At 45.5% G+C, this 13,517-nt stretch overlaps 1 protein-coding gene across 3 annotated transcripts in view; it reads left to right on the forward strand.

The window, feature by feature from the left end:
• Window positions 1-13,517, forward strand: part of PLCL2 (phospholipase C like 2) — a 190,471-nt gene that overhangs the window by 86,510 nt on the left and 90,444 nt on the right. The window contains exon 1 of one of the 3 annotated variants that reach the window (XM_057739451.1): window positions 2,089-2,271. The exons of 1 other annotated variant lie outside the window; for it this stretch is intronic. The gene's annotated coding sequence lies outside the window, so the exon portion shown is untranslated. Of the gene's footprint in view, window positions 1-2,088; window positions 2,272-13,517 lie in introns of those variants that run through there. One more of the 3 variants, XM_057739452.1, reaches the window with a different exon arrangement.

Here is a 13,517-nt window from a genome sequence, read left to right on the forward strand (position 1 = left end):
ATGAAAGCTATTTATTTTCAGCCATTTAGGTAAATTGTTGTTTACAACCAAGACAGGAAATGGGATAATTCTACAGTTTCTGCCAAAAGCCATTTTATTATTTCTTTTCATACTTAAATGTGTGGAGGGTTATTTCTTTTCTAATATGTAAAGCTTAAATAATAAGGCCCTACTGGCAGGTGCTGAGACTTGTTTTTAAAAGAAATGAGGAAGTGTATAAACAGCTGATTTGTTTTTTAAGATTACAATTTTTTGAAGAAGAAATCAAGGTCTAATAATTCTAAGAATAAAAAGAACTTACCACTAGCTGTTTTCACTGGCTCTTCCTATTGATTTTGTTTAGTAGACATATAATTGGTTGTAAAGTACGGAAATTTCGGGAAAATAAAGTTTCATTAAATAATAAATCATTTCCCTGGCTATTTGATTGTAAGGCTTTCTGTGTGGGCAGGAGTGTTAGAGTTTGCTGCTTCTATGTGAATCTTTTCAGGGTTTACTTCTTTGGGTAAAATACTTGACTTCTGATCTCCGTAAATGAGAACGGAAGGACAATTCATAATTGACGTGGAAAGTCAGAAAGAAGAGGATCTCACCAAGAAGGGGAAAAAAAGGGTTGTGGTTTAAGACTCAGACCCATCCCTAGTGATTTCAAGGATAAATAGGTTACTTAAACAAAGCTAAAATGGGTCACTTTTGTGACGCACGCGTGCGAGGAGGTTCGTTCCTGAGTTTTGGACGTATGATTGTCTCTTTTGCAAAGATAGCTTTTCACCGAATTTCTTTAGTCACCTCTCCTCTTCAGGAGAGGATGCAGGAACTGTGGCTGTGTGTATGTGAGTTATTGTAGGGCTCCGGAGTCCCTAGGAAGCCTTCTCTGGACCTGTAGGCTGGAACGGTGGCTCCACCCTGGGTGCCCGCCAGCTCCCTGGGTGTGCTTCTGTATTGCCACCGCCTCCCCCTCCTCTCCCCCTCCCCCTCCTCCTCTTTTTTTTTCAGATCTTTATTGGAGTATAATTGCTTTACAATGTTGTGTTCGTTTCTACTGTACAACAAAGTGAATCAGCTGCTTGTATACATATATCCCCATCTCCCCTCCCTCTTGAGCCTCCCTCCCACCCTCCCTATCCCGCCCCTCCAGGTCATCACGAAGCATCGCGTTGATCTCCCTATATTGCCTTCTAATAATCATGGATTACTTTTGAATTGTTTTTTCTGCCATCTGCACCGGACTGGAAGTGTTTTAGTACTTCTCGTGTACCTGGCTCATGATACTTTAATTAGTTTGTTGAATTGAACTAAACTAAAAGCCAAAATAGAAAGCATAAACATATGCTCGATGAGGATACTGTTTCGTTATTACACACATTGAAACCCTGAAGGGTGACCGTGAAGGAGACTTCCGGCTTACCCCTCGACTCCGGTGTCACTTTTCGTTTATTTCCTTAGGGAGCCGAGGGGTACGGCGGTGCCTGTGCTGAATCTGCGTACTCTGTGTGCTGTTGTCACCGCACAGGGAATGGGTGAGAAGGGTATAAGGTTGTTGGCATTGCCCATGCACAGGTCATGTAGAGGCAATGCCAAGAGTGAGAACAGCTACTCTGCGGTGCCCCGGAGTCACTTTGTGTGAACTCGCTCTTGGAGAAGAGGCACAGGTGAGCAGCGTTGAGACGGGAGAGTGCTTGCTGTTTTCCAGTGGCAGCTTCTGAGGGCTTTGCGGAAGAACAGAGTTGGTCATCAAATCGAGGGACAGTACTCAGTATTCCTGGTGGCCCCTTGGAGACGCCAGGAGGAGGAGAACAAACACTGATGTGATCCATGACGGCACGATGTCATGAGCGGTCCTGAGGCTGTGCAGCCCTGGAGATGCTGATTGGAGCTGTCGGTGGAGCCAAGACGCGGGGAGTTCTAACCCACAGGAGAGGGGCCTTGTCTAGCCACAGGGGCAGGCAGAGGAGTGGGGACTTGACCCGCAGGAGAGGGGCCTTGTCCGACCATGAGGACCGGCAAAGCAGCTGGGGGGGGACCCAGCCAGACATCTCCCAAGCTGAGGCGTTTAATGACCCTGCAAGTCAAAAGAGAAGCTGTGGGAAACGATGTTGAGCTGCGTATACCTTTGTCACTGCAGACAGCTTTCCTAGCCTCCTGAATATTGCGTTTCTTCATAGAAGGTAGAAGACAATTACATCTGCACCTTGGAGCGGTTGTGGGGCTCGAAGGAGGTGTCCATGTGACTCACCAGCGCTGGACCTGGTGAGCTTGACTGTCCACTGTGTAAGTTCCTTCCTGACCCTGCAGTTCTCCCTCTAGAGTGAATCACCCACAGGTGGAAGGGCTCTGCCCCTCGGGTGTTTTAGCTCCTGTTTTGGGCAGACCTGCTTTCAAAGCTCTGATGGGGAAGACCAAATAATAACCTAACAATTGTCCAAAAAAGGGTCCGTGTTAGAGAAACGTGGGTGGGGCCCTCGCTGCTGATAGTCTCTCAGGTTACGAGCCCTTATCACATGTAACTCCCAGTTATTTGTCACAGCAATACATGTTTAAGATTTACAGTTCCTCTATCGCTTTGCTTCAAAACTGGAGTGTCCGTTTAGTATAGACAGCCGTGTGTTTTTAAGGGGAATTGGAGGAAGGATGGAGGAAGGATGCTGACATTTTCCGGGCTTCAGAGTGCCAGATTCTTTCCCTTTCCCTCCGGTGTTTCATTTGACTCACAGCAATGCTGTAGAATAAATGATCATCCTTGTGTGAGGGATGAGAAAATCAAGGCCGAGAGAGGACAAATCTGCGAGTCTAAGGTCATCAGCGGCTAGCTGGCAGAGCCAGAATTCAGACCCAGGTCTGCAGGTGGTAATGCCAGTGCTCTTTGTCTGAAATGCAGAAAGGCTGCCTGGAGGGAGAGGTTTCGGACAGGACCGCAGCCCCCCGGCACCTCTGGGAGGCCAGGCCGCCTGCTGCGTGTAGCCCAGGGCCAGCCACGCTGGTGCAGGGCAGACTCAGCAGAGGTTTACTGAGTGAATGAAAGTCACATGTTACGGTACAAAACTAATTATTTCAGCAAGTGACAGGTTGTCAGCAATATGAAATGTGTCATCAACATGGTCGAATTACTGAAAAATAGGTGACATTTATTAACATAGGCTCTGCTCAAGGGGCTATACAGCAGTTTAAGGATCTGTGTTTAGAATTGGACGATATGTGAAAAACTGACATAAAATAAAATTCGAAAGATGTCAACAGTTTTTCAGATGGCTAAAGAGGCACATGCTGCCTGTGGAGAGAAGTAAATTGATAAACCTAAAAATAATCTTTTAAAGAGTAGTGATATAAATTTCGATTTATGTATTCTCTACTTCTTTTCCCTGAAGTTTAAATGTTCAAAATTAGCCATTATGGAGGTTTTAAAAAGCACTATGGATTTGCATGTAAAGGACAGCACAAACAGCTTTCAATCAGATAGAAAATTAAAAGTAAATGTAATAATTTAACAAGTAAATATACTATGCCAGTTCTTGGCCAAATAAATGAAGCCATTAGCTGTAGGTTTTGTAAGAATCTTGTAAAGGACTAGCTGAACACTGGTATTTTATTAGTGACTATAGAACCATGGATTCTTCAAGCCTGGGATCTGATGGAAATTCTGCTAGGTTGAATAAATCAAGTTTTGGTTAAATGAGGATTTTTCACTGAAGGTAGAAAGGCAACTCCCATGGCCGTGGAGCTGTTGTGATTGGTGGCATCACCTCAGTTCCCTGTCCCCCGATAGGCAGGAGCTGTAACAGGAAGGCTGGAGCATTGAGAAGCCTTTTCCTGTGAATCCGTTTGCTCAAAGTGTATTAGGAACTAGCGAAAACCAACCCTGTCACAGTGAAGGAGAAGCTTTTTTTTTTTCCTCTTTCCCAGGGAAAGCACCCTTCCAAATAAGTGCCTTTAGGGCTAGTCGACTTTTCCTTAGACGTTCATTTCACAGTCTTCATGAAACTACACCAAGTATTTTGCAATTTCATCAACTTTTGTTGAGGCTGCCTGTTTCCTTTTCCTGAGGGGAAGGGAACGCCTCGGGAGCTTTGTGAGGAAGCCGTGGCTAACAGGTGGCTGCAGTCTGGGTCGTCTGTCGGGAGAAGACAGAATTGGTGTCAAAAGGAACGTCTGTGATTTCTGTCCCACAGGTTGGAAGGATCTACCATCTTTCCTTGGGCTAATCTGTACTGCATAATAGTTCTGTAAATAGTGCGATTTTGTGGTCTTCAAAAGCTACAAATTATTTCTAAGTGGTTATCTTGACTGAGCAAGTTAATTTGTATCAACTAGGTGAAAGGCAACTGTAATTTGCATTTATTAAGCCTCTAAACCTCCAAGTGAATATGCTTTTAGTAACCTTGAGGGGAAAAAAGTCATCATTTTTCACGAATTACCTGGTTGAAATCTTAGTTTTTAACTCCTTTTCAAGTTATGTCTGTGTCCTAGCATATATCACAACTTCTTCCGTAATATCAGACATATGAGGTCATTTAAATAGTATTGGATGATTCATTGTGGCATTTCTTACGGAGATCTGATTAGGACCATTTTTGATTTCTCTCTCCCCGCCCCCTTTTTTTTTCTTTTTTGAAGGACAGTTAACCTTGTTTTTCTCTTTGTATGTAGTGTGGCTTTGGGGGTGATGTGAGGGTGAATGAACGTTGTGGGATTTTTTTAGCAATGATGTTCATTTGTAATTTTTACCTTTTTATTTTTAATTTTTTATATTTTATTTATTTATTTATTGTTTTATTTTTTTGTCTGAGTTGGGTCTTCGTTGCTGCGCATGGGCTTTCTCTAGTTGTGGCGAGGGGGGGCTACTCTTCATTGGGGTGTGCGGGCTTTTCATTGTGGTGGCCTCTCTTGTTGCAGAGCATGGGCTCTAGGCATGTGGGCTTCAGTAGTTGTGGCGTGTGGGCTCAGTAGTTGTGGCTCGTGGGCTCAGTTGCTCCACAGCACGTGGGATCTTTGCAGACCAGGGATTGAACCTGTGTCCCCTGTATTGGCAGGTGGATTTTTAACCACTGCACCACCAGGGAAGTCCCTGTAATTTTTTAAAGCATAAGACCCACAGCATGTTATTCCAAGAAGCTTATATTGGCCTTGCTTGCTTGCCAATATAAGTGATAGCACTTCTTTTCAGCCATTCATTCCCGACTTCAGTGATGAAATTTGCTGAGTGCCTGCTTTGGGCAAAGCACCACACTAGAAATGTCCAGGGAGCCAGTGGGAGGTGGAGATGAACTACGACAAGGCCCTCCTATCAGGGAGCTTGTCACCTAGACCTGCTCTGTCTGATCCCTTAGCCCTGGAGCCTGGTGGTTACTGAGCACTGCTGCTGGTTGGTTGGAATTGAGCTATGCTCTAAGTGTGCTCTGTGCTCGGTTTCGGAGAGGCAAATGATTTTAATATTTATATCAATTACGTGTTGACATGATAGTTTCTGGGGTTAAATAAAATGAATTATTAAAGTTTATTTCATTTGTTTCTTTTTGCATTTTTAAAAGTGGCTACTAGAAAAACTAAAATTACATATATGACTCTCACACTTTTTGGATGCCACTAAGCTAGATAGTGTCTCTGCCTCTTTCCAGTGACATCACCAAGGGAAAGTATCCATCCACCCAAAGATCACTCAGTGTTTTCCCAGTAAATACTCATGTTTGTAACCACAACAAACAATAGCAATCAGAGTATAACAGGATAGGAAATCAGAGCGTATATTTCTCATTAGCCCTTTGTTTAGCCCATGACTGTGAAATATGTGGCGAGACAGCACAGTGTTTTCTTTCACAAGTATGATTTAAAAAATGCTAGTAAACATGAAACCAAGGTCTCCACCTGCTTAGAATCGAAATAAAAGAATGGAAGGGGTCGAGGAACAGGCAGGAGAGCCATCCTCCTGTGATGCTGGCCGCCGGAAGTAGGGAGTGATGTCCAGGAGGCCACTTGTCTGGGGAGGATTCAGGCAGGAGAGAAAGCGCTGACCAAACCCTCATAAAAGGAGAGGACGGCGGTGATGCTAATGGCAGTAGCAGTGATAAGATCAGCCACGTGAAGTCTGTGTGACGTTTATTGAGGGCGTCGAGTGCTTCGCAGGCACGCCTGCACTCTCTGGCTTAACACACAGCAGCAGGCCTGGGCGGCAGGCACTGTTGTCCTGGGCTGTGTTTCTAAAGCCCGGGGCCACAGTGAGCTACACGGGAAGTTGTGGTGGAGAAGTCAGCCCTGGGTGAGGCGGCCACACAGCCACGCCGTGTACAGATATCATGGGGACCTTCAGCCAAGCATTTGTGAGCTCGCAGAGAACCCTTAGAAGGAAGCTTTGTATAATTTTTTTACCCATTTAGATCCATGAGTTTAATCTGGGGGTTCATTTCAGGTGAGCGCCTCTTGCCCTGACCAGTAATCCCAGTAAGTAAGACTTGAAGACTCATAAGGTAATGGAAAAGTCTTAGGAAAGTCGATCTCCATGGTGCTTTCCCATTTATGATCTCTTCGTGCCTTGCCAAGCCATTTCAAGCAGTTAAGGGCAAGTCATCACTTGCCTCAATTGATAAAACTAGCAGCTAAGGATTCAGGCAGTCTATGCACCTTCCCAAACCCTCCAGCCGGTCCCCTTGGGATGTGGGGGGACTCAGCCGGGGCTGGCAGAGCTGGCTGGCCTGGGAGAGGGAGGGACAGGCCACACAGCCTCGGGACCTGGCTGTGCACTTAGCAGCTACAGCTTTGAGCACCGAATCCCTCAGGGTCCAAACAGAAAAACAGGAGTTTCCTTGAGAATTTAACCTAGGGAGTTGTTACAGCTGCTGGAAGAACCATGAGGCCAAACAGGGGCACAAAGCCGCCTGGAGGTGAGCAAGTGCAGAAGAGCATCCTGACCTGCGGGTGGGGGTCAGGGAACAGCTTGGCACTGAGCCTAGAGGCCCTGGGGACTCCGTGCGGACGCAGCCTCTGCTAGCCTCTCCCCTGCAGGGAGGGGAGGAGGGAGAACCAGCCAGCGTCACCCCTCCTGCCCAGCCTCAGTCCTCGCCAGAGCCTTGTGGGTGTCATCCCGCAGGCACCCGGCTGACTCGGGAGCTGAGGGCAGCTCTCTGCCGTCCGGAGCAGAGCGGGGTTGGAAGAGGAACCTTGTGATCTGCCTGGGTGGACTCTTGTGCCTCTGAAATGGGATGATGGGTCCTGCCTCACAGAGTGGAGGCTCCGAAGAGATCATGTTTGTAAAGGAAAAGCAGCTCAGCAAAGGTCAACCCACCTCCCCTTGCCCTGGGAACAGCTGCAGTTCGGGTGGGCAGGCATTGCCGTGCGGCGCCAAAGCCCGGGTGTGTGGCTGTAGTGAGCGTGACTGAGATCCTGACGGTCTCTCTGAGCACGTCGTGGTCACCGGTGATTCCATTCACCAGCCTCACTTCCCTCCCGTCAGTTCTTTTTGATACTTTCTCCTTTCTCAATTAATTCATAAAGAACATGAGTGCGTAAAACATCCATTGTACCTAACTCAAGGACACGTCCGCTGTTGTCCAGGGGTGGTGGACTGTGAGTGAAGATGCTCCCCAGGGCTGGTCCAGGCCCTGTAGAGGGTTGATTTTCCCACATTCCTAACCCTGTCTTTTTTTGAAAAGGCCTCAGGCTCAAGTTTTAGTCTTATTAACTTGAAAACTGCTCTACAGTAATGCTTTTAAAAGCACAACTAAATTACTTGAAAAACAAATTTATAATTGGAATAAACGTGGTTCAGCTAAAGCTCCAGCTCTTTCCAGAGAACAGAATGTGATTTCTGTATTGCCATTATAATTTACAGTAAATCCAAGTGATTTTTACATCCTGTTTGGGTTGGTGGGGGGTAGATGCAGCAAATCTGATTAAAAGATAAACTTTTAGCTAATCCACTTTCCATTTTTTTATTTTTTAAATATATCTTTATTGGAGTATAATTGCTTTACAATATTGTATTAGTTTCTGCTGTACAACAAAGTGAATCAGCTGCATGTATACATATATCCCCATATCCCCTCCCTCTTGAGCCTCCCTCCCACCATCCTAATCCTACCCCTCGAGGTCATCACAAAGCATCGAGCTGATCTCCCTGTGCTATGCAGCAGCTTCCCGCTAGCTGTCTATTTTGCATTTGGGAGTGTGTATATAATCTGATTTTTAGAGGCATTTCTCATATGCCATAAGCCACAGACGAACACAGCAGACTTATATTTCTGAACTTGGAGAGTTGGGTGTTGGGGTGACCACAGGGTAGAGAGTCCTAGATTGTCGATGGTGACACGTGTGACAGGGATGATGTCATATGTGTGCGATACATCGTTTTGATTTAAAGTGAGAGCTACAATGCACATGCATCCAGCGTGGAGGATGGTTTCATCCCTGGAAGAGCTGATCTGTGGTCTGTTGTGATGGTCGGTTGGAGTAGCCCAGCCGTCAGCTCCTTCACCCTACCTTGCTCCAGCTCCGAGAACTGCTCCATCCACCACCAATACACCCTTCTAACAACTGTATCCCCTTGGTGAAGGCCGCCCGACCATTGCCCGCTCTGCACAGCGCTCACCCACCCCTCTGTTCATCATGTCCGGCAGATCGTAACTCCTATTTGCGTCTCGCTCCCTTTTTGGGGAGCTGCATGGGCCCTGTGGTGAGGTTTGCAGGGCCAGTGGGAGTCATGGGAGAGCGGGGCTCTACATGGCTAATAACAGGTGGTCTGGTTGTGCCCCCAGGTCCAGGGGAGCCCCAGCCGGGAGCTGGGCGAGGACTCCGCTCCAGCCAGGCAGGCTGGGGACAGGGCTAAGGGTGCATCCCCACAAAGGGGCAGAGGGTAGGGAGAACTTTAGCAGCCTCAGGAAGTACATAAGCAGCAGCCGTGAGGACTAGGCCCCCATGCCCAAAGGTACACCTGACTACCTGCCCACTGCTTCAAGGCAGCAAGGCTAAGCCAGACCTCACCACAGGTAGAGCTGGGTTCCCGGCCTGGTAGGATGGGCTCTCAGACTGGACAGGGACATGTCCAGACAGACCAGACTGGCAGCCTGCCTGCCTGCCAGTCAGGATGGGACCATCCCTGAAGCTGCGATTAGACTCTGGTTACACCTGCCTCTGCAGTGTCCGGCACTTAGCGAGGACTTCACACATTATTAATAAGGTCATGTTCAAGGAGGGTGACCCTACGTTTCAGTTTACCCAGGACAGTCCCTGTTGTGGTAACATTTTTATTAATAATTCCCATGATGACCCAGAAGTGCCCCAGTTTGATGTCACTGTACCGTGGGGAACCAGAGTCCAGCACTTGCTGGTGGTTCCGACCGTCCCCGTGGTCTGGGGGTGCTGTTCCTCCTGTCAGATCCGTCGGGCACTGCTTCGATCCCCAGTGCCGTCTCTCTGGAGTCTCCTCAGTAAGAGCTGGGGCCTTAGCCACTCAGTGCAGGGTTGCAAAATGGACTGAAGGGTCACCTTTGAAACTCAGAAATCAAAGCACTGTTTAGACGTGGTAGTTGGTGTTGCAGCTGGATTCTTGGAATAAGGACCACATCTTGCTTATTAGCAAGGGCTTTGGGGGGCTTTGCTTGCAAGTAGACCCAGAATTAGTCCCTGTTTTTACTCCTGGATAACTTTAATGAAATAAAATACAGTACAGTTAAATGTGGCATTTTTAGCTTGTGTGATCATAACTTCATATAAAATCTAAACATGCCTGATAAATGTCTATATTTCATTCTCACACCAGTATCCTGAAGCATTTTAATAAAAAGCCCTTCTAGTTCCGAATCTCAAAACTAAAGTCTGCAGCATGTACTTTGTAGGGTTGCTCAAGCTTCTTGGTTTGTAATCTGTACAACATGGTAGAGAGACCCCTGTTAATAGTGTGTTTGGCATTGTATTATTTAAAACATGAATCAGGTTCAGGAAGCTGTATTTAGGATGAGTTTTGTACCTGCCGGGTGAGTTAATTGTGCACTTGGTATCCTGTCATGTCTCTCCGTAGTTAGGGCTTACAGCGACAAGAGCTAGAAATGGTGACACGAGATTGCACTGAAGTAGTTCAATTGCTTTAGTCACTGGCGGCATAGGCCATTTAAAATGCATTAATGATGAGATTTTGCTGGGTTTTAAAACTGCTTTTCATTTTAGTTTGATGAGTTAATTAACTTGGAAGGGACTCGTGGTTTTAAAAGGGTATACGCTGATTCAGGAAAATGGCAGGACCAGACCTTCTGCCATCCAAACTGGCATCGCTCTGTTTTCCAAATGCTCTGGATTAATCGCTCGAGTCTTATGGACTCCTGCCACGTAGGCATTGGCATTTTTATTGATATCTTAACCCAAGTGTAGCTTTTAATTTAAAAAAATGGGGCTTACTCTGGGCATGACAGAAAGCATGTGTATGTTGTTGCTATGAGTCAAGTCAATACAAATACTGGGAAGGCATATTTGTGACACTTCAGTAGGTGTTTGTGTTAGAAAATCTCATATCAATGTTTGCATATAACACCTCTATGTAGAAAAGTGGTGGGTTGGAAATTGACTATAACTTAAACTTTTTTCCATAAATAGTTTCAGTAATAAAACAATTTTTGAAAACTTATTGTGGTAATCATTTCATGATGTATGTAAGTGAAATCATTGTTGTACACCTTAAACTTTTACAGTGCTGCATGTCAGTTATATCTCAATAAAACTGGAAGGAAAAAATTTGGATGGGAACAATGTGTACTATAACATTTTGAAATAATTGTAACTGTTTAAAAAGTCATTTTAAAAGGGTACGGGTTTCTATCTGGTGTTCCAAATGGTGAGCCTTTAAGTGGTAATCTTTGAGTTCATTCATTCATTCAGGGGGTTACTAAATAGTTAAGTGTTATATATCCTTTAACTCAGTTTTATTAGGCTGTGCAGGCGGAAATACCTACATGAATGGGTTATTGATTCTTAAAGTTGTAAAGTAGATGAGGCCTTTTTTATTTGTTGACCTTTTAAAACAGATGGTGAGTTGTATTTGCACACACAGGAAAAGTGCACTTGATCGCCAGCTTTGTACATATTGGTATTTCTCTGTCTGTGGCTCAGGAGTGTGTGCTGCTGGGCTGCAGAGGTCTTCCCAGAGGAGGTGCCGAGTCCTCTCCCAGAGTCCTCTCCTTCGGGGCTGTGGCATCCCTCTGCGGTGTTGACCGCAGGCCTCATGCCGAGCCTCCTCTTGACCACCTCCCCTTTCCCTGTCCCCAGGCCCTGTGAGCTTCTTCAGACACTGTAGGCTCTTTCCCATCTCATGTCTTTGCGTATGCTGTTCCTTCTAATTAAACTTCCCTTCCTTTTCATTTCCATCAGGATCCAGCTCAAAGTCACCCCTGGGGGAAAGCTGATGCAGGTCCTGTCTCGTCTTGGTTTCCCAAGGACTTTGCTCCTCCAGAGATCTGTTCTCTTCTCCTGCATCATTAATTTTCACTTCTTTACTGGACAAACCCCTTCAGCATGGAAACCTGCTCTAATGTCTCCAATCTGAATAAAAAAGAAACACACACACTCTATCTACCAATTCCTTCCCCTGGCACCTCCTTTGCAGAGTTAGCTGCACTCACTGTCTCCATTCCTCATTAACCTTTGTCTGCAGCTCACCCCAGGAGGCCTTCTGGCCTTTGTTGCTGCCCTGAAACTGCTCTTGCCAGGGTTACCAAAGAACTCTGTGCTGCCAATCTCAAACATATACCACTAACTTAACATCAAAGAATGCTTTTAAAAGGGAATAAAGGAATGAAAAGACATGGGACATATAGAAAAAACTAACATGGCAGATGTGAATCTAACTATATCAATGATATATTAAATGTGAATGGATTAAATAATCCAATCAAAGGCAGAGATTGTCAGACTAGATTTTTATTTTTTAAAGATCCAACTATATGCTGTCAACACATTTGACTCAAAGGTAGCAGTACACATAGGTTGAAAACAGTGGAATGGGAGAAGATATATTGTGCAAACAGCAACCATAAGACAACTGGAGAGGCTATGCTAATATTAAGCTGACCTTGCCTCTCAGAAGCATCACTGGCTATTCTTACTTAAACACTATTTCTTGGCTGCTGTAATACACAGTATTCTGGAGTCACTATTACATTTCTGGCTTCTGCTATCTTGCTTCTTTTGCTAGTCCCTCTTTCTTTACCCAACCTAAAATATTATAACGCACCAGATTAAATCCCAGGCCATCTTTTCTGTCTCTCCTCCTTCACGAGGTCATCTCATGTGGCCACCAAGATGCTGTGGCTTCTGAATTTATATCTGTAGGCTTGACCTCTCTCCAGATTCCCAGATTCATATATTTAACTGCCTAATTGACATCTCCACTTGGATGTCTAGAGGCATCTCAAACTTACCATATTCGAAGTAGAACTACTGATTCACCCCCCCCCCCCAAAAAAAAACCACCATTCCTTAATCTTCCCCACTAAATAAATGGCACCATTGTGCACCATTTAATCAGGCCAGAAACTTGGCAGTTATCTTAGATTCCTCCACGTCTATCATGTGCTTTGTCAGCCCCTCAGCAAATATTGTCAGCTCTAACATTTACATTATCTTGAAGCCATCTACCTCTCTCCAGCTCTGCTGTCACCACTGTGGTCCCTGCTACCATCACGCATGTCTGGGATTCTGTGGTTAGTTGTCTCTTAACTATCTCCCAGTCTCCACTCTTACTTAATTCTAACCCACTTTCCAGTGGGCACTGTTGTAAAAGAGTAAATCAGACCATGATACTCTCTTTAAGCAGTTGCCCTTGGAATTAAATCCAGATGCCTTCCAGTAAGAGTCTGCAGGATCTGGCCTCTGCACAGGGCCTCATCTCCCCCAGCCTCACCCAGCTGACTACAGCCGTTCTGGCCACCTTTCAGTGCTGGAGTGCTCAGGTCCACATGGGCCTCAGGGTCTTTGTACTTATCATTCCTTCCTGGAGGGCAGAGCAGAGTGAGTGGTAGAGGGCAGATTCACCAGCAGTTAGGATGTTAGAGGAATCTATCCGGAAGCTTGTCTGGGTGAAGAACAAGAAGAAACAGAAGGCATGAAGCCCCCACCCAAGCTGGGGCTAGCTCTGTGAGGTGAAGACTCAGGATCCACGGAGAAGACCTGCAGGGATTTTTGGCTAAGGGCTGCAGGACAGGAATGGAGCCTCCAAAGCCCTCTGGGCCTTTGAGCATGGGGCTTGTGGTTTACAGCAGTAGTTGCCAGGTTGAGCAAGCCTGGAAGAAAGTATTAGGACTTCAGTTTAATTTTGTGAATGTTTTCTAGCATATACAACTGTAAGTAGTTAGCACATGTGTTTAATTTATAAATAAATAATCAAACACATCTAAGAGGCATGGTCAATAATAAGAGCATGTAAATGAAAAACATTTTGTTAAAAAAAAGTGCTTTGAAATTGTTGTGAAAACCTCCAAACAAAGAAAAGAGCAGAAGCAGATGGCTTCACTGGTGAGTTCTACCAAACATTTAAAGAAGAACTA

The sequence above is a fragment of the Hippopotamus amphibius genome, chromosome 6 (assembly GCF_030028045.1).
Source record: "Hippopotamus amphibius kiboko isolate mHipAmp2 chromosome 6, mHipAmp2.hap2, whole genome shotgun sequence".
NCBI classification, from domain to species: Eukaryota; Metazoa; Chordata; class Mammalia; order Artiodactyla; family Hippopotamidae; genus Hippopotamus; species Hippopotamus amphibius.